The 20,449-nt window shown below is 54.7% G+C and overlaps 1 protein-coding gene across 1 annotated transcript in view; it reads right to left on the reverse strand.

Annotated features, from left to right (window-relative positions):
• The window catches only part of Nfix (nuclear factor I X), a 97,404-nt gene that overhangs the window by 70,209 nt on the left and 6,746 nt on the right, over window positions 1–20,449 (reverse strand).

Consider the following 20,449-nt stretch of genomic DNA (forward strand, 5'->3'; position numbering starts at 1 on the left):
GTAAACAAAAGCCAACAAAAAATTTGTTTTTCAATTTCTCCCCCTGTGCATACTCCTTCAGTTAAAAAAAAAAAGAAAAGAAAAATATGCAAAATTTAAAAATCAAAACCAACCTCCATCTCCCCCCGACACACACACACAACAACGCACCCTAACCACCCCCGTGCAAAACAAAAACAAAAACAAAAACCAGGAGGGAGGAAAAAGCGGCAGCTGAAGAAAAAGGCTTTCGGCTCTGGCAGCAGCACAGGGGTGTAAACTTCGAGCTGCCTCCTCCACCCGATCGGAGGAGAAGGGGGAGCTCGCAGATTCCCGGGGAGGAGGACGAGTTCTGACCGGCTGCAGACTGTGGCTGGCAGACGCGTGCAAGAGGGAGAGAGGGAGTGAGGGGGAGGGAGGGGAGAGACCGAGGATCCAGGGAGGACGGGATGGGATGGGGTGTGAGTGTGCGTGTGTGAGTGTGCATGTGTGTGTGTGTGTGTGTGTGCGTATGTGTGTGTGTGTGTACACACGAGCGCTGGCTGGGTTTGGGGGGTTTTGTTGCTCCTTTTCTCTCTCTCAAACTCCCTCTCTCTCTCTCCTTTCATGCTCAATCCCCATCCATTTGCTCGTGCCAAGCCAGGAAAAAGGGGGGGGAGAAGAGAGGGAGAGGGAGAGAACGAGAGGGAGAGGAAGAGGGAGAGGGAGAGGAGAGAGCGAGAGAGCGAGAGGAGAGCGAGAGGGAGAGAGAGGGAGAGGGAGAGAGGGAGAGAGGGAGAGAGGGAGAGGGAGAGAGAGAGAGAGAGAGAGAGAGAGAGAGGAGAGAGAGAGAGAGAGAGAGAGAGAGAGAGGGAGAGAGAAAGGATCCACCTATTTGGCAAAGAGACCTCCGCGCACAGCCAATGGCTGCGTCCAAGGGGAGGAGGGAGCTGGGCGAGCCGGGAGGGTGGGGAGAGCCCCCGGCAGTTGGAGACCAAAAACAATTTGCCCAATCGACAAGTTCACGTCTAATGAACAGGCAAAGTCCAGCAGTTATGAATTTTTCATTCCAGGCTCCCACTCGGGTCCATTTGGCAGTAGCCACCCAGCAAATTTGGGGGTGGCAGGGTGGGGGGAATGGGATTGAAGAAGACAGCGGAATTTTTTTTTTTTTAAAGCCAGAAAAATAAATAAATAAAGGCCTGATTCCGGGCGGGCTGGCGGGCGGGAGCCCCAGAAGGCCTTGGGGAGAGCAGCTGCGCCTTCCTCTGTTTTGGTTTCAGTCGCTCTCTCAGGCCCGCACACTCTCTTTTTCTGGTTCTAGTTCTGTTCTTTATCTTTCCTTTTTTTAAATTTATGGCGCACACAGGGGCGACTGGAAGTTTTTCTCCCCTGCCACACACGCAAGCCTGCAGTGCTATGAACAGAAAAAGAAACAGCTCAGAAAGCATCCGTGCCAGAGGCACCACCGGGGAGGGACCCTCTGCCCACGCACAGCCACCCCTCAGTCCCCAGGTCTGACTGCTCCCGGAGGCAGGAGCACTCCCAGACGAGGGGGCAGCACCCTGCGCCTCCCCCTTCCCCGGCCCACACCCAGCCACGCACGCTCCATTAGTGGTGACGAGGGATGCCAACGCAGTGCAGCTCGGCTCGCGGAACTGCAACAGTTTATTAAAATAGCCTCCTGTCACAGCACTCCGCTGACAAGCACTACACTCAGCCACAAACACAACAGCCAGCCCCAGAGAGAAAGCGACAAAAGCAGGAAGATGGACGTTACCTCTGAACAGAGGCACCCGTCTTACCAATGCCCGCCCCCAACAAATGTTGAATTCTTTGCTTTCTCCAGATTTACCCTCTCCTATTAGTGGAAGGTTAGTTTTCTTAGCTGTCCCCATATCAGTTCAGACCAAAGGACCCAAAATAAAGCGTAAGATGCAAAAGCGTAAAATGGGAAACCCGAATGAAAGGGAGGGAGCTAAGAAAGGACATGAGGAGACAGAAGCACAGGGCTCCTCAGGAAAAGTGGAGCACCTGGGGAAATCAAGTCGCAGAGAAGAGACCCACCAGACAAGCCCATGCTCCTGGTCCCCAACTCAGGGCCTTCTTCCTAACAGACTGGGAAGGCAAGCAACGGTGGGAGGTGGAGCCCCCCTCCTTGGGTATCTCTCCCTTAAGGGCTACAGGGGGCAGCCATGCCTTAGGCCTTGGAAACCGCAGTAAGATGAAGGAAGGGAAAGCAGAGAAGAAGGATGTCAACACAGACAGGGAGTGATCTGACCTGCCCCAGCCATCCTTACAGTTTCCCTCTCCCCAGGCTCAACCCTCAGCTGGCAAAGGAAAAAAGGTCACTGCTCACTCATGCCCCTTTCTTCCCGATCTGAAACCCTGCACTCAGTGGCCTTTATGTTCATCGGAAAGGTTCCCGGAAGAGCGCCTGGGGTGTTCCAGAACAAAACATCCAGCACTGGGCTGGCACTGAACCCTGACAACAGGAGAGGCGACACGGGGGCACCTGAGACCCCTCGTCCTGAATGGCCAACTCAAATGAAGTGAGCTCACAGCTGACCCCAAGATAAACAGAGGTGACAGTGCAAGAGGCAGATGCCCCCAGGTACAGGCTTCTTAGGGTGGTGTTCAATAATTCATGTCCTGTTAACAACCAGCTTTGGTTCAATCAGCCAAACACACTAGCTTAGCAACATAAGGTACCGAACCCTGCCTCTCCACCTTGAGGACATAATTTTACTTTCTGAAGTCAAGATGAGGTCATAAAAACTACAAGTGAGTTTGTATGTGGCACAGGGGGTGTTTCTCTGGTATTCCAATTATGCTAAATATCAGACACAGAACAGAAAATGGCCATCATGAGTCTCCTGGTGAATCCTGGCTTGTTCCTTTCCACAGACCATGGTTCTGGGTGGAAGAGATGTGCGCCGCATGGGTTGAATCAAAATCTAGAGGTACAGTCAGATCAGGTTGGGCCGGGGAAGGGGGAGACAACATTCCCACAGCTGGGAGATGCCAATGGAAGGATCTGAGGAAATTAGGGATGGGGTGCAGGATTCACTCCGTGGAGGGAGGCAGAAAGGAAGGTATCAAAGGCTCGTGGACTGACAATGAGATCTGAAGAGCAGTGGCTGAGGAGGGCTATCTCCAAGGATCCTGAGGACCCATGCAGATCCCTGCACAGGAGCAACAGGCCCCCTCCCCTTTTTGGAGGGGAACAAGGGAGAACAATTGTCAACTGTCCTGTAGCTAGTGGCCATAACCTTGAAAGTAGGCAGGATCATTAGGCAGCACTCTCTCTTATCCTACTCCCTGAAGGGCCAAGGGCGGCTGCTCTGGAAGAACCACAGGGGTATGCAGAATGCTTGGACAGGGGAGAAGATGAGTCTCCCCTTAGAGTTGCTCAGGTTCCATTAGAAACACTTCAAGCACAGCCCCCCCACGACTCCTCCTGCTGCTCCCAGGCCACTAGTGGTGGCCGCCAGCCCAGACACGCCCCTCAAGAGCCCCAGACAAAAGGGGACAGTCCCCCTTTTGTTAGGAGAGAGTCAAGGTTCCCGTTGGAAGATTACCTGTCCCTGTCCCAGTCGCCTTCCTTTCTCCTCTCCACCCCCCTTCAGATCAGACCGCTCTGCACCCAGCACACAGGACCAGAGCCAAGACAGAAAAACCCTCAGATGAATCAGGGTTTCTCCAGGTCTGAGTCACGGGCAAGAGCAAGGGCTCGGGAGATGGAGGAAGTGAGGGGACTGGCAGGCCACTGAGGGAAAGGAGGGAGGAAGGAGGGAAATGGAAAGAGAAAAACAACCAACAGCAAAGGAAGCCAGGGATGCAAAGAGTGAGCAACAAGGAAAATCCAAGACAACAGGGGAAAGAAATAAAAGGAAAAGCAGGAAAATTCTGAGGAAAAGGTACTTTCCCCATTTGAAAGAAAAATCAAGAAGCCAGAAATATGACTTTTGAAATTCACATGGGTCTTTAGTTCTCCGAAAGGAATTTTTCTGCCTTTGTGAAAGAAAGGCCTCCCTCTTTTATTGTTGAGAATATAGAATTTGGTGATAAACATCAGCAGTTTTCACGAAACAAGTCTCAAATACTTCTGCTGGCTTCAGCCATCACTAGCAGAAACGTGCCCCCAAACCCAAAAAAGACTAAGCAAGCCACGGAGTTACAGAAGCACAGACAGGGAGAAAGAAAGAGGCAAAGGCAAACCTGGAGAGAGTGCCAAGCCAAGCGGGGCACAAAGCTACCACGAGACGAACAGAAAGGACTAGGATGGAGGGAAAAGAGACAGCAGAAAAGGAAAGACAAGCAAAAGACGGGAAAAGGTGCTGGGACAGGGGTGTAAAAGAAAACTGGCAAGGAAAACAACTGACTCCAAAGGTGAAAAAGAAAAATGTGTGGCTTTTAAAACACCACAAAACACAGTCCTGTCCACTGAGGCCTGGTGGATTATTTGAGGGAAAATAGGAAAACACATACAGTACCTCACTCACATATAAGTGTTAAAAATTCTTCAAGAAAACAAACTAATTTTCTCAGCCTGAGACAGGTTGTACAACTGGTCAGTACCTGCCAATAGCAAAACATTTGGAAGCACAAGAAGCTATATTTCTAAAGACCGGACCACACTAGGAAGGAGATATACATTTTTTAAATCCCATTTGTCCACAACATGCTGGCTTTGGGGCCCAGATTTATTCCTTCAGATCCTGGACATGTAGGCCCAACTGATTTGGGTAACTATACAGTTAGCACAAATAACTAACAAAACTTACATAGAAAATAACCAGATAGTCCAGTATCTATTTTACTACTGCATCGTCTGCAGACTGAATAAGAAAAGATGCAGAAAAAATTTAAAGGCCACAAATAGGGATCCAATAGTTTTCCCAGTTCCTGGCATTTTATAATTTAGCCTTGGTCTGAGCCAAAAGAGACCACCTTCATATCCCTGAAATCTTCCTTCTTGTTCCATGATCACTGCTTTATGGAAGGTCACAAGAAGGCAACGGCCAGATTCATGGGCAGAGAAGGAAGGGGACTGCAGACAGGACTGGGCAGCTCAACTCAGGGTATAAAGGGAAGGGACAGGCTGCTTATTCTAGAGGTGGGTGGGGCCTCCCCTCTGGGACTCCTGCGGGAAAGGCACGGGAAGGGGCTCTTCAGCCACAGCAAAACCACCCTAGAGTCTGGAAACATCAGTAATGGAAACCAGAAAATGCACTTTTGGAGGAGACTCAGATAATTTGGACAAAGCGGGTTTTGGGCTCACTTGGGCCTGTTTTCCTCCACCCAGGAAAGGCAGCCACACAGTTGCTTTGGAGAGCGTCCTCAGGCTGGCTGAATGGATCTGCTCCACACCGCTGTGCTGGGTCTAGCACTAGTTCGGGGCCTGTCTCAAAACCAGGCTGCACACTTTCTCTCCTATAAACTGTCCCCTCTTTCCCTGCCTTTTCTCCTCCTGACGACAAACCAGAGCGGTGGCCTGGGACTGGGCCAACAGGCAGTCTCATTCTGGCTCCAAATGCTGCCCTGCTCCAGGCACATCTCCCCTCACCCTCTTGGCACAGAACAAGCTAGGGTAGGAATGGGGGTGCTGGGGGAGACAATCTATTCTCTCTAGTTCGACTGGAAATTGTTTACTTTCATCTGGTTCTCTGTGGGGAATGGGAAACAAAAACCCTAGTCTTTAATTCATTATTTAGCCTGCAACTTCCTTGTGTCACCAAATACAAGTAAAAGCCAGGAAGGCCAGGGCTCTCTCCTCTAGCGATGGGCTGTGTGGGGAGGAACCCTCTGCAGAGCATGTAAGACACACGACAGCCAAGGGTTTCAAGGGGCAAGGGCAGTGTTGAGCCTCATCAACTCAGTTGACTTGGGAAGTGTCACCCCACAGTGGCCCAGGGCCTGGGAAGAGGGAGGAAACTCATAGGCCACCTCCACAACTTTTCTAAAGAACTGAAAAACTGACAAAAGGCAAGGGAAGGAAAGACCAGCACATGACAATGAGGTCTGTACCCAGCACACTGTGAAAATATCTGGAGGGTAAGAAAGAAGACCAGAGCAAACGGGCAAGGTGTTGAAACCAGCTAGGCCTAGCAGCAAACCCTCTTCTTCAGGGGGCTCTACATGGCTCAGGGCGACATTGCAACGGTGACAAAATCTAAAGGACATGGCCTTCCCAGTCCCTCTGAACGGTCCATCCCCACACCGCCTGATTTTGCCTGTCATGTCTTCCCTGTCGTAAGTAAGAGAGAGAGGCCGGAAGAAAAGAAGGGTTTCTCTGAGCCCCCCGTGCCCAGCCCACTCTGAACTGCCAGCACCCTCAGCCCTGAGGGTGCCTCTTTCTGCAGTTACTGCAGCAACAACCAGAGCCCAGAGCTCTGGGATTTTCATTGCTCAAGGTTCTGAGGAAGGTGGGTCACCCCATCTGCACAAGCAGCTTCCCCAAAATGTACAATTTTAGGAGTCAAAAGGATATTTTTCAATCCCTCAAAATGTACTGCTCCCCCAATTATTTTATTATCAGGATCAGGGCCAAGGAAATTCGAGAATCCTCATTTCGCTGGTGTCTGGCCCCCTCGGAGGCTGGCACTGGGCGCCTGGAGGAGCTGGATGGACGCGCCCACCCCTCAGCCACTCTCCGTCCCTCCCAGCTCCCTTTCTTTCTCACCCTCTCTCCCCCTCTGCGTCCTCCAGCTCCAACACAAACTGTTTGCACGGGAAGTCTCCCTCTATGACCCGATTCAGCACACACAAGAGAAAACTGTGGGCGACAGACCCAACGTCCTAACGAACTTGAGTTAATTAATGCTGAGGAAGAAAAGCAGCGCCCTCGCTCTGTTGAATCACGGTTCACTAGCCCTTTCAGTGTGCTGTGGGTGGAGGAAAAAAAAAAGAGGCTTTTTGGTTCAAATATTTTTGGGGGGCGAAGAGAAAACAAAAACACCACAGAAGGGCCGTGGAGGGCGATGCTGTCAGTACCTGCCCGGAGGAACAGAGGCAAAGAGAGGGAGCTGGGCAAGGGCAGCCGCGCGTCTTCTCTGGGCACTTTTGGCCTGAGCAGTTCTGGGAATATGGAGGAGCTGAGGAAGAAGAAGGGGATTACCGATGGCTCTTGGGCCTGTTCAAATAAACCGCTCCAAAAATCATGCTGTCAGACTATAAGATGCATACTTTCTTAAAAAAAAAAAAAGTCTAAGCCCAACAACTCAATTTGAATAGAGCCGTGAAAATGTTTCAACAGTGCAGAAAACTGAAGTATGGATGGCAAGCGTACAAAAAATTAAAGTGTACAGAAAAAAAAGAAGAGGTGGCAATCAGCAGGGCAGGAAGAACAGCTGCAATTTGCTTTCCAGATGTTGACAGCAAAATGTAATTGGCAAGTAAGTTCCTCCTTACCACTTCTTATCCTTTAGTCCTGAGATTTTAAAATCCTACATTTATACCTACATCTGCAAGTGGTTTCTAGGCATTCCGCACATGTGGACAGGTCAGGAAGCCTCAGGACCACACGCTTGCAGAGCTTTTTTTTTTATCAGACCACTAATTTTTACAAGCCCTCCCACTATTCGGAGCAGGGAGGATTTAACAAACCAGGCTGGAGGACATTTTAATTTTGATTTTTATTATTATTTTGTAATGCAAGGCCTTTTCTTTACCTTTGAGGTCAGGGTTTCTGCTTATTTAAATAAACTTTCTAACAGAAGTGTGGAGCATATAAAAAGAAGAGGGACACATTGTAAGTGTGCCTCTTGATACATTTCCACAAAGAGAACACACCCATGCAACTCCACCCAAATTAAGAAATAAACATTTTCAGCACCGTTGAACAGGCCTTAAAATTTTAAGCTATAGTTCCCCTAATTTATATGCCTTAGAAATAGCTCTGCTGAATACAAGCAGCGTCAAGTGTGAACACCTATGCGCACTACAGCCGTGCTACAGAGCAGCATGTGCTACTCATGTGAACCACAGATATGGGAAGGGGGAGAAGCCCGCTCATCCTCCCTGCTGCAGGAGGATTCCGGTGTCTCTTTCTCAGTGCCTGCCCAACTCTGATCCCATCAACAGGGCAACCAACTGTGCAGCGGGTTTAGCAGACTAGCAGGGCATGTGTGGGGGACAATCAGGACCCATGGAGCTGAAAGCCAAACAGCCTAGTGACTGAGGGGAGCAAGGCCCCCCTTCTCACTCTGCCTGCAGGCAGGGACTGAGGGGGTGCTCCATATGTAGGTCAGGAGGGAAAGTGACTGCAGAGCAAGGGGTTTCGGACTTAGAGTGAGAACCAACAGAGCTGGCTGCCCCAGTCCAGGTCCACAAGACCCCTGCAAGGTGATGCAGGGGACTGGGGCACTTAGAAAGAAGAGGAAGAGGTGGACAGCAGAAGGCTAGGCCCGGGGGCCTGGGGCCTGGCTGACTCTTAAAGGAGGCTGAACCCTGGGTCCGCCTACCCTTTCCCTGGCTCAAGACTCAGCTGGCTCCCCCCTCACTTTCACTAGCACTAAATTTACTTTATAATTTTAAAATTAAGTTTTAAAAAAAGCAGGAAAGAGAAAGCACTAAAGGCAAAATACCTCCCACAATATCTCTCCAAGGAAGGGGGAAAAAGTTTCTGCTTATGTAAAACGACAAATGCAAGGGATCACTGAAAAGTCTAAGCACCGAATAACAAGGAAAATACAAGAGAAACACATTTAATTAAAAACACCTGAAGCAAATAAATAAATAACTCCCTCTGCAACTTGCAGGCACTGCACAGCCCCTGGCGCCTGTGGGCACAAGCCCCTGCCCCCACTTCTTGCCTACTTTCCCCTTGCCTTTTCCCCTTTCCTTCTCTTTCCCAGGCACTTTGGAGGCCCCTTTTCTTTCCAAGCGATGCACCCCACACCTAGGGGAAACCCAAGACATCCATCCACCTCACCCACCAGGAGGAGCCCTCTGCAGCCCTGTTAAAAAGCCCCTTCCCCAATTCCCATATCTCTCCAAGCAGCACCAGCCACTGCCCCTGGACCCTGCTCTTCCTCTCAGATCCAGGCCTTGTGGACACTGAGGGGTGGGGGTGGGGGGCTGGATGCCAGGTCCAATCCAAGAGGGCAGCTTTCTCCCCTACCAAGGGCACAGAGCTGCCAAGGCAGGCTCTCCAGGACCACATCTTGTTTTCCTAATGCATATGGGGACTAGGAAAAAAAGAACTACTGGCTTAATTTAAAATACCACAAGGGGCTGGGCACAGTGGGCATGCCTGTAATCCCAGCAACCGGGGAGGCTGAAGCAGGAGGATAGAGAGTTTGAGGTTAGCATGGACAACTTAGAGGGATCCTGCCTCAAAATAAAATAAAATAAAATGGACTGGGGATGTAGCTCAGTGGTAAAGCACCCCTGAGTTCAAGCCCCAGGACCAAAATATAAAATAAAATAAGTCAAGGGATCTAAGCCCTCAGAGTGGTTGATCTTTAGAAATACTTGATCTTTTTTTTTTTTTTTTTTTTTTTTTCCTTGGAAGGGGATGTGGGTGAGCGTGAGGCGGCTTCCCCCACACTCGGGTTTGACTCTCCCACCAGCCGGCCGCCTGGGAAACGCGCCCTCGGCTGGCACCGAGGTACCAGAGCCCGGCTCCTTTCTTCCTTTCTTTCTTTTTAAAATCGCTCTAGTACAAGCCAGGCAGTGGGTCAGGGCCCAGGAGCGGGGGAGGGTTGGAGGGTTGTCTCCAACTCGGGGAGAAGAACAACCGGCCGCAAGTTTCCCGGCTTGTGCCAGTTTGGGGATTTGCGAATCAGACCGGAGCGAAGGGAAAGGCGGGTGAGGGAAAAAGCCGGCATTAAAACTAACCAGCTCCGCCGAAAAGCGCTCTTTCCGCCTTTAAATAAGACAATGAGGAATGGAAAGGAGAGAGGAGAGACGAGTTATTTCTCACTCTTTAATTATTCCAATGCTTAGCATTATTAAAAAAAAAAAGAAAGAAAACCACACACATTAGCCAATGATATATTCTAACCCTCAACAAAGCTGGTATTTTTCTCTGATTACAGACCTTGCAGTGGCAAACCCAGGCTCCGACGATAGAGGCAGCGCAGAAGCGCGCTCCTAAATGAGACACAATTTTATTAAAATCATAATAATTCCTTGCATTTCTATAGCGCCTTTTCAGCGGCGGCGATCCGGGTGCCTCATGCCGGATTCTACCAGGGACTCAGTCACAGAAGGCTTAGTCCCGGCAGGCGAGGTTGGTCATCTCCGGAGTGCCACCCGCACGTACACTACACCCTCCTTTTAAACTGTTTCTACCAGTCAGCCTCTGTCTCGCATGCTTTAAAAAAAAAAAAAAAAAAAAAAAGTAATAAACTCCTTTAAATAAAAAAAAAAAAAAAAACGTTTTTAAAGAAGAGGGGAGCAAGACCCAAAGAACGGGGGGGGGGGAGCGGTTGAGTGCCGTCTGGGCGCTGCGAGGAGTGGGGGGAGTCCGAACCTGTATGGGCCGCTCTGGGTCAGGGCGCAGGGCCCCGGGTCACCTCCCCGGGTGCAGCTGGGGCCGGCTGAGTCATGTGCACGTGGAAAAGCAAATGGACCGAACACCACCAAAGCGCATTTAAGTAATTCGGGTGATGAGAAGACAGTTTATGACCCGCTTCCGAGGGCACCGGAGGCCCCAGGGCACTTTTTCTGAATGCCCGGGGCGACTCTGGCTCCCCGGGCATCAGGACTCCAGCTTCCTCCTCCAACAGGTTAAGTCGGGCCCGCGGGACGCACAAGTTTTCTATTTTTTCTTGCCCCCATTTTTCCTCCTCTCCCTCCGGCCTTCCCGGGGAGTCCTACGACAGTGCTGGTAGGGCAGGGAGGCCTCGGCGCCCCAAATCCAGCTAGTTATCTCCGAAAAGCAGGGCGGCGTTGGTCGTTGGGGGACTTAGCGGGGACATTTTTAAATGTTCTTTAAGGCTTCGCATCTCCCGCGTCCTGAAGGCAGGACAGAGGGAAGCGCATTTTCTGCCACTTAGTCACATTTCTTCCAGGTGCTCGCTGGCGACCAAACGCCCCCAAACCCAGCCAACCCTGCAAACAAACATAACTCTCCCCTCGCAAATTTCCCCACCATTACTCTCCAAAAAGAGGCGGCTGGGGGGTGGCTGGGGGACTCGGGCGAGCCTGGAGCCGCGAGCGCACGGGAGCCGCGCGGCCAAGGGCGGAGGTCGGTGCCCACCGCACAGCGGGCTTCCGTCGGGTTCTGCAGGGTCAGGCCCAGACACCTGGACGGGGCCGCCGCCGCGTTCCCGCCCCGCGCACCCATGGGGTGTCGGACGGCCGCGGGAGGGAGACCCAGGCAGCGGCGGCCTGGACCCCACCCGGTGCGCCCCTAGCTGGGTCCCTTCCGGCCGCGGTCTTTGGCGTTGAAAACCGTGAGTGCCCCAGAGCCCGAACCAGGCCAGGCCTCCACGCCGCGGGCGTGGGTTTTCCTCGTGTGTGGGGGACCGAATGCTGTGAGGGGTTCAGCCGCCCCGGGACAGTAGAGCGCCACCCCCGGCGCAGCGAGCGGCTCGGAGAAGCTGATGGAACCCCCAGGGGGCCTACGGCAGCAAGAGGGCTCATCCTGGGGCCTCTGGCGAGGACAAACGGTCGAAGGCCTCGCTTATCACCGCTGCCTCTTCACACTCGCTCTCAGTTTTCCCTCACCTGCCAGCGAGGTCTGTCGTCCGGCACTGCCCACTCAACTCCGGGAGTGGTTCTGCCTAAGGGGCCCCGGCGTGCACAGGCGCTTCCCACATCCGGGACCTCGAAGCTCTGCTTCCCGCCTTTTTGCCGCCGCGCACGCGCACAGTCCCATTATGGCTCGGCGGCTCCCTGGGGCCCCAAGGTCCAGGGCTTCAGCATCATCGAGGGCTGTGTTGTTCCCTCCATCCCGCGGTGCGCGGTCCAAGTGGCAGCGGCAGTATGTAACCACGTTCTGTGGAGTGGAAAGCCCAGGGGCCCGCTTCCGGCCTGGGCCCTAGGGAGGCCTCCCCACCACCCCCAGCCCCACGTGCACTCCCCAGTCTTGAGCCAGTTGTAGCTACGAGTCCAGGAAATGCCACGCGCTAGAGAACACCCAGGAGGCTATAATGAAAGAAGCCCGTGGGCGGCGGGCACCTGTCGAGGGGCACAAGCCGGGGCTAGCACACTTCCCCGGAGGCACGTCTTTGCCCGGGTATGCACAGGCACGCGAAGTGGTGCCCATCCGGAGTAGGGTGGGGGCTTCAGGTCAACGTGCAGGGCAACGCATCTCCCCTCGAGAGACTCTGAGACACAGAGGACAATCTGACTTTCTCCAGCAGGGTTAGGACATTGAAGCTCTATAGTTGGGCATTGGGGCACTCTGGGAAGTCTTGGGACACCCCTCCCCACCTTCACTCGCCAAGCGCTTCTATTTTAAGACGTCTCCCACCCCTCCAAAACCCACCCACACTCGCTCCCGAAGTCCATGGCGCACGCTCAAGGAACCCGCCTCCACGCCTGCGGCGCACCTCAGGGGAAGGCCAGGAGCGCTGGTAGCAAATTCCCAAGCGGCCAAGCCGGACCCAGGGGGGCAAGTGGAAATTTCGCCCGGGGTGGGGGGCGTTAAATGGCCTCTTTGTAGAGAACTGCGGGCTGTCACTCAGGATTAATTTAAGCAGCAACAGCAAACACACCAAAAAGCAACGTCTCGCCGCCAGCACCCACCCCCGCGATTGTGTTTCGGGAAGGGCTGCGGGATTTGGCGGTGCAGTCCCGCCCTTCAGGAAAAGGGGTCTCGGCCTTTACAAACGTAGGGCGTCCGCAGTGGGAGGGGGGAACTTCTGCCTCGCCCCACCTCCCTGCCTAGCAAAATGGGTTTTGAAGGTTTGGTACGAAACCTAGTGGGGGTGGTAAAAATCCAAGTATAACAGTGGAGCGGGAAGGGCGAGGGGGGCAATATGTGTGTGTATTTAATATATGTGTGTATATATATATATATGTGTGTGTGTGTATATATAATGTTATATATATATATATATATATATATATGTATATATATATATATATGTGAAGGTACAAATTTCAAATATAAATATAGCGCATGCTGGGGCGTCATTAGGCAGCAGAGGTTCTGGGGGGTCTCACCTGTGCCCCCAGGGACGTTTGAGAGCAAGTGTTCAGAGAGTAAAGGGAGGGTGGAAATTAATCCTTCCCAGGTCCCCAGCTCCCTCCCTCAACAACCTGAATGCTTTGGAGCCAGGTGCCCTGGGCAGCCGGACAGGGCAGGTATGTGGTTTGTGAAGCACACGCATGTGCAGGCCAGGGAGGTGTGTGCACGCGTGGTCCTGCAGCCACGTGCGTGGGCACTAGCGGCTCTTGTGATCTCACCGACCCACCTGAGCCAGGAACCCCGTGAAGGCGTAGGGCATTATTTGTGCTCGCAAAGTCCATCCCGGCGCGAGCAGGGGAGCGCAGGATTGTATTCGGGACTCCGATCAGGTACCAGGCTCGGCGTGTTTATGGGCATGTGTGCGCCCTACAGCCCAATTCATTGGGGTGTCAGGCCTGCGTGTGCAGATAAACCTGGGATCCGAATGGCAGGATCGGGACAAGGGCGTACTCCTGACAGCGGTTGGACTGAAGTGCGGGAGCGTGTTATGTGCGTGCGCGCGCCCAAATGTCCTATTGGGGTTTTCGAAAGGGGTCTGCGTGTGCGCGGGGGTCCCTCTTCTGGACCGCTGCGCAGAACTGTGCGCCGGTGCTTCCCAGCGCCGGATGGAAGAGGCCACGTGCGCGGCGGCCGCCGTCGGGCCTCAGCGGAGCCGGGATCTGGCCCCCCGAGCAGGCCAAGGGGCAGGGCCGGCAGCCCGGCGGGCCTCCGCGGGACGTCGTTGGAGCCGTGTTGGTTTTGGCCGAGGCAACTCTAATGGGGGAAGCCCCAGGGAGCAGGCGGGGTGGAACAAAGAAGGCGAAAGCTAGGGAAGGCGGGCTGCAGAGGAGGTGGTGGAGGAGGAAGCGCCCTGGAACGCGGAGGGTGGAGGCGGGGGTGCAGATGCCCTGGGTCCAGGGGCTTGGGAGGCCCAGGAGCCCACGAAGGTCACTCCACCCGTGTGAATGGGGACTGCTTGAAGTCCAGAGACTTCTGCTTTTTAGGACTCCCGCCCCAGCCTACCCAGGAGTCTCCACAGGACCGCAGACTGACATCACCTTGGACCACGGGGGCGCCTCACCAAGGCACCCACACATCAGACTTCAAACTTGGTGCCCACAGCACATGTAGGAGCCACTCAGACAGCCCCGTACTGTCCATCAGTGCCTCATTTGGAACCAAGTAGATCTCAGTGGAGGGCAGCTCAATTTTCCCCAACCAAGGACAGTTTAAGCACCCTTAAGCAGGGCTCTAGTAAGCCTCTTCCCCTGTTTTTTGACCTGGACTGCTTAAAACCTCAGTTTTCCCCGCCCAGGGAATGGGAAGGGAGGAGAGGAGAGCCAGGAGGTGGCGCCCTGTGGTGGATAAGAAGAGGTTGAAGAGGTGGGGTAACCTGTTTTAGTCCTGCATGCCCCTGGGGACCTGGCTCATTCCTGCCACCCCACTTCTAGCCCCATGACCTTAGTACTTGACCTTGTGGCCTCTGTTTCCTAATCTGTAAAACAGGTTACTCACACCTGCCTCACGTCGGGAGGGTCAGGTCACAGGAGGTCATGGATGCCCGCCTGCCTGCCCACCAACCGCCTGCCCAGAGTAATTGCTCTGGAGATGGTAGCTGTTATTTTTATTGTGAGGAATCTATGGCTGTGACAAGCTGTGACGCTTGGTGTGATCGCGTGAGGCTGGCTGTGTGTGCGACTGTGCCGCTGTGTGTGTGTGCGTGCGTGCGTGTGTGTGACAGGTTGTGTGTGAGACTGTGCGTGGACGACAGATTGTGCCGGTGTGCGGCGGTGCCTGTGACAGGCTGTCACCGCGCGACAGACTGCGGGTGGCGGGGTGTTGCGGGCGTTGACTGTGAGTGGAGATGAGGCAGTGTGGGGGGCTGGGACTGGGGGACCCCACAAACCTACCTCAGTGAGGATCAGGCTGACAGGGAGGGTGGGGAGACTCTTGGGGACTGGAAGAGAGTGGCAGCCCAGTGTCCTCTCTAGGCCTTGACGCTTCCATTGCATTCCACGGGGCCCACCTGTTTGTAAACCTCAGAAGTGAGAGATGGAGGGACACTGTGACAAAGGCCCTCCTGACCCACTGTGTGAGCCCAAGTGCCCAGCCCTCCACTTCTTGCTGAGGCCTGGAGTACCCCCAGGTAGGTGGTCAGGGACACAAGAGCATGAAGGACCCTAGGCCTGGCTGGCTTCAGTGAGGGACACACTTTGTGCCTATTTCGCACACATTCCCTGAGCTCCAGGCCAGTGCAGGGCTGGGGGACACCTGGAGAAGGAAGAAGGTGGATTTGGAGAAAGAGGGGAAGCTGGAACAGAAAGGGAGAAAGACAACCAGGGAGAAGGGCGTGCTGGAGGGAGGAGGGAGAATGAGCAGGTTGGCGTGGGCTCTTGCCCAGCTCCTGGAGAGCCCTGAGCTGGTGGGGTGCCCTGCAGGGAGGGGGGCATGCACCAAGCTCAGGCCATCAGGATGGGCAGGAGCAGCAGTGGACACCGTGCTCAAAGCCCACCTTTAGGAACTCAGCCAGCCAGAAGGATGAGAAAAGCAGGCACCTCTGAGAAGCTGCCGGGCCAAGCCTCCAGCCCAGGTGCTCTCCTGATCCACGCGGAGTTCCATGTCCTACGCCATCCAGACCCACAACTTCTCCTTATGGTTGGGGAAACTGAGGCTACAAGGCCTCTGTCCTCGTACTCCTTGGGCCCCCAAGCCATGAAAATAGGACTTCAGGCATCAGAGCCACGCTCTCCTCAATGTGGCAAAACCCTACCAGCTGGAAGGATGCAGGGGACCTGGGCTGGGGACAGCATCTGGGACACACAGGCTCCAGGCCTCCTTGGTGTGTCAGTGCGGGTGTGCTGTGTGTGCATCGTGAGTGCTGGGTTCCATAGCTGTCCCCCTGCCGTCTCTGATGCACAGGCCCGAGGGTGCTGGGAAGGTCCTTCTGTCGGCACTGGCCTGTGTGTGTGTGTGCTCTGTGTGTCTGAGTGTCCATTCAGCGCCAGCCCCTGCCACGGAGGGGGAAGAGGCATCGAAGCACCCCCCCCCCCGAAAGTGTGTCTTTGATACTTGCAGCCTCGGCAGCGAAAAACAAGTTTCCACAGGGCCGCCTTGGGTTGAGGCCAGGCCGTCCTCAAATAACATTTGAAGTTACTTAGCAAACTTTGTTTAGTGCCGAGAGAGGCGCGCGGGCAGCAGGCTTGGGGGGGGAGGGCAGTAAACCGGTTCCTCCGAAGTCCCATGCCCCTCTGGGGGCACAAGAGCCCAATGTAGGGCTCAGTTTCCCCCACACCCTAGCTCTGGAGAAGGGGAGCAAGACTCTTGAGGATCTGGGGGGAACTTGGGAGAGGAACACAGGGGCACCCCATGTATGAAACTTGACTTTTGCCAATCCAGGCCACGGGCTTGGGCAGAGATGCCCACACTGGTCTCCTGGTGGCCCCGAGAGCAACACGGGGCCCAGGAGTGCCGTAGGACACGGAAGGGTCCCCACTTTTCATTGCATCTGGCTCTGCCAACCTTGAGGCTAAAAGAAGACATGGGTGGAGCCTGCTGGCTAAGGGCACGTGCCCTCCAGACACACACAGCACCCAGAAAGCCCATGCCCTCACGCCTGGTCCCCCAAACCCTCATTCCCAGGTCCCAGCCCTCAGCAGCAAAGAAGGCCCGAGAGTCAGCAATGGCGGGTTTGGAAGTGAGGTTGGCGCCTATGGGAGGGGGAAGGGGAAGAGATGCCAAAAATGGTGAGCCATTACAGGAGAGCGGAGAGGGAGGGAAGGAGCGGGAAGATGGAAGCCAGGCGGGCATCCTCGCCCAGCTCTAGGCTGCAAAGGGGCAGCGGGTGAGGCAGCCCGGGCCCTCCCAGGGAGCATGCCCAGGGATGAGCCCTAGGTGGCACAGGACAGGCAGGGGACCCGCAGGCACACAGCACTCCCCCACCCCCACCCCAAGCTTCGAAATGGAGACTGGCAGCGGCAGCCGCTCGGCTCTGCCCGGGCGCAGGGTGGGGGTGGCGGGTAGGCAGGGGGCCAAACCAAATGCCACCAGGCTGGGCATGGTGGTTGTCAGCCTGCAGCATGAACCCCACCAGCGCCCAGTTTAGGACCCTCAATCCAGAGCCCTGCGGGTAGAGGAAGTCTGGAGCCCAGTGAGAGTTGGGGGCCCACCAGTCAAAGCCATGTGCCCCCCAACTATGGGCAAGTACCCAAGACCCTGCAAAGATGGCGCAGCCTGGTACTGCCAGGGTGACAGGCTGGGGTAAAAATAAACTGGGCCCGCCCTGGGGGAGCTAAATCGGGGGACCCAGGTGGAAGTGCCACTCTGGGCCACCAGCTGCCCCCGCCCCACCCCCTGGCTCAGAGTGGCAGGGTTGAGAATACCCAGTGCCCATTGAGTCCCGGATTCTGTACAGGAAAGGCCCCAGCCATCTTGTCCCCAGGTCCTGGGTGGGCACCACAGGGTGTACCCACAAAGATGGCTAAGGAGGCAACAGTAGGCCCTGAGTTCTGGGCAGATGGAGACAACCTGCTCAACCACACAGCCTTGACCTCCAGGGGCCACGCTTGACTGGCAGGGCGATGCTGCAAATCAGCCTCTTCCACCCCCTCTGCTAACCCACAGCTGCCCTGTCCTCCCTTGGGCCTGTCCTGAGCTCTTTCCCCTGCACCTAGCACTGTCTCAAGGACAGGGCACTCCCTTGTTTATCAGATTCACTGTCTGCCCTCCTACCAGGGCTGGCACCTTTGCCAGTTTTGCTCCCTGCCGAGCCCCTAGGGCCTAGAACAGGGCCTGGCACCCAGGATGTGCTTGGTAAATATTTGTCAAAGGAATGCACAGGCCCCCGGCTGCACCCTCAGCACGCGGGCTCCGGCTGGGTGCCCAGCAAGGTGTGGGAGAGGTTGTCCAGTCCTGTTGGAAGGAGGGCAAGCCTGGTCAGTGTACGTTCAGAAGGGGTGAGACCATCGTACACCCTTACTGTGAGCCCTGGTTGGAAGATGATTTGAAGGTCAGAGTGGTAAGGAGAGTATAAGGACTGACAGCTGGGGCATGCTTCCAATGGAGGTATGAGAGTGTGCAGGTAAAGGCCAGAGAATCTGCTGCAATTCTGTTCCATTGGCAGGATTTAGGGTAGTGGTAAAGGCTCCACAACCTCCTACCCTTGACTTTAACACTGGATTTCCCGTCTTTGAGTCTTGGCTTGTCATCTATTAAATCAAACATTTGCTTCACATCAAGCACAGTTTTGAAGCATTTTCCACAAACCAGCTCCTAAGATCCTGTGTTCTATATCACGAAATGAGGCCCAGAGAGGTTGAGTGATTTGCCCAATGTCACGCCGCTAGTGAGCAGCAGATCCAGAATTCAAACCCAGGAAGCTGAACCGGAACTCCGCTCTCCTAATTAACAATACCCACCTCACCCGGGATTCGAGGAGATAAGCTGAGAAGCACTTAGCAGGATGGAAGACGTGGTGAGCCAGGGTACATGCTCGCTCTCGCCGTGATTTTCAGGACAAACCATTCATTTTGCTATAATCCTACAAAAGGCTTTCTCCTGCTACTACTCTGCCACCTGTCTTTCTTCTCTCTCTCCTCAGGGTGGGAAATGGGGAATCAAAGGTTAAAGGATTGAGTTAGAGGGGTGGAATGGTGGTAGAGCACTTGCCTAGCACACACAAGGTCCTAGGTCCCGTCCCCAGCACCGCAAAAATAAATAAATAAAAAGTCAAAGGTTTGGGGCTGCGGCTGTGGCTCAGTGGTAGAGCACTTGCCTAGCACGTGTGAGGCACTGGGTTCCATCCTCAGCATGGCATAAAAATAAAATGAAAGTATTTAAAAAAAAAAAAGTCAAAGGTTTAGTGAGACAGCCCATGGAAGACAAGCCTGAGAACGAGCTTTGTCCCCCTCCCTTCTCTCTATGGCCGCAGGGCAGTGAGGGTGGGGCCCTGGGCTGCTGGGTCCAGAAAGCCAGTGATGTCCTGGGCAGGGGTGGGCATATGGTGTCCCAGACTTGCCCCCACGCCAGGCTTCTACAAACTAGGGCAGAGATGCAGGGCTCCAAATTCCATGCAGAGAGGTCAGGTTTACGGATGCAGCTCAAGACAGCCAGAAAGGCTGGCAGGCAGAGGGGCGGCTCCAGGGGGGCAGGTCTCATCTCTCACACCCGTTTCCAACCAGGGCCAGTTGTGACCAGGTGCAAACTACCGTGTGGGTGTGCGTCTTGCCGCTGCGTGCCAGGGTAACGAAGCTGTGTGCACACCGCAGGGCTTGTGCCTGGGTGTGTGTGCATACAGCTGCGTGTGGGACAATGCCCGCGTCTGGCGGGTGGGCAGCACCGGGGGCGATGCCACGACATCAGCCAGCCTTGCGCCCGAGCGTGATACGTGTGTGTGCACACCATGTGTGGAGGGTGAGCCACACCCGTGTGTCACTGTGTCTGAGGCCAGCCTTCCAACCTCAGCACTACCGATTCTGGGGCCAGGTGGAGGTGCCCTGTGCATTGCGGGGTGCTGAGCAGCACCCCCGGCCTCCACCCCTCAGATGCCAGGAGCAGGCCCCTCTCCAAGACCAAAAATATCTCCAGACATTTCCCAATGGACACCTCGCTCCTGGTGGGCTGGGAGGTGTGCGCGCCCATGTGTGTCAAGCGCTTTACGGCGTATGTGTGCTCATGTGTGTTCCCGTGTGCCTGGTGCTGGGTGTGCCTTTCTGGAGTCTGACGTGTCACTGTATGCAGGTGCCATGTTCCCCACTGTCTTGGCGTGTACTCCTGGGTGGTCGATGGTGGTAGTCTGTCTCTATACTGTGCTTCATAACCTGTGGCCAAGTCACCGTGTGTCCCATGCATCTGCCCCCTTGAGGACCTCCCTGGGCGTGTCGTGCTGCACCAGTGTTTGGTGTGGCGAGGTGTCTGCAGGTGTCGTGTGCAGGCGGCCTCTTTGTGTGTGGACGCCCATGTCTGTGTGCGCCTAGAGGAGGGAGGCACAGGATGCCAGTGTGTGGCAGCAGGATTCTTTGTGCCCACATGTGCCAGTGAGAGTGTGTGACTTTGTGTGAAATGGACTCAGAATAACCCCCAAAACACCAGATGATTCCACGACCGAAGCCCACATTTGCTTGGAACCACCTGGATGATTGGGCCCCCACCCCCAGCCCCTGCCTGCCTCAGACCAAAAGTCACCTCCTAAGGCCTGGCGGGGGGGCAGCGGGTGCACCTCTGAGCAGTCCCTTCCTCCAGCTTGGCTCACACAAATTCAGGTGGGGATGGATAGACCCCCGCTCTTGCCCAATCTGTGCCAGGAAGGCTGGCACTGAGTTTTAGCAGAGGGGGCAGGGTCCTCAGTGGTGGCGGTGGGCGCTGCCCCCT

The sequence above is a fragment of the Sciurus carolinensis genome, chromosome 17, assembly GCF_902686445.1.
Source record: "Sciurus carolinensis chromosome 17, mSciCar1.2, whole genome shotgun sequence".
Taxonomy (NCBI): domain Eukaryota; kingdom Metazoa; phylum Chordata; class Mammalia; order Rodentia; family Sciuridae; genus Sciurus; species Sciurus carolinensis.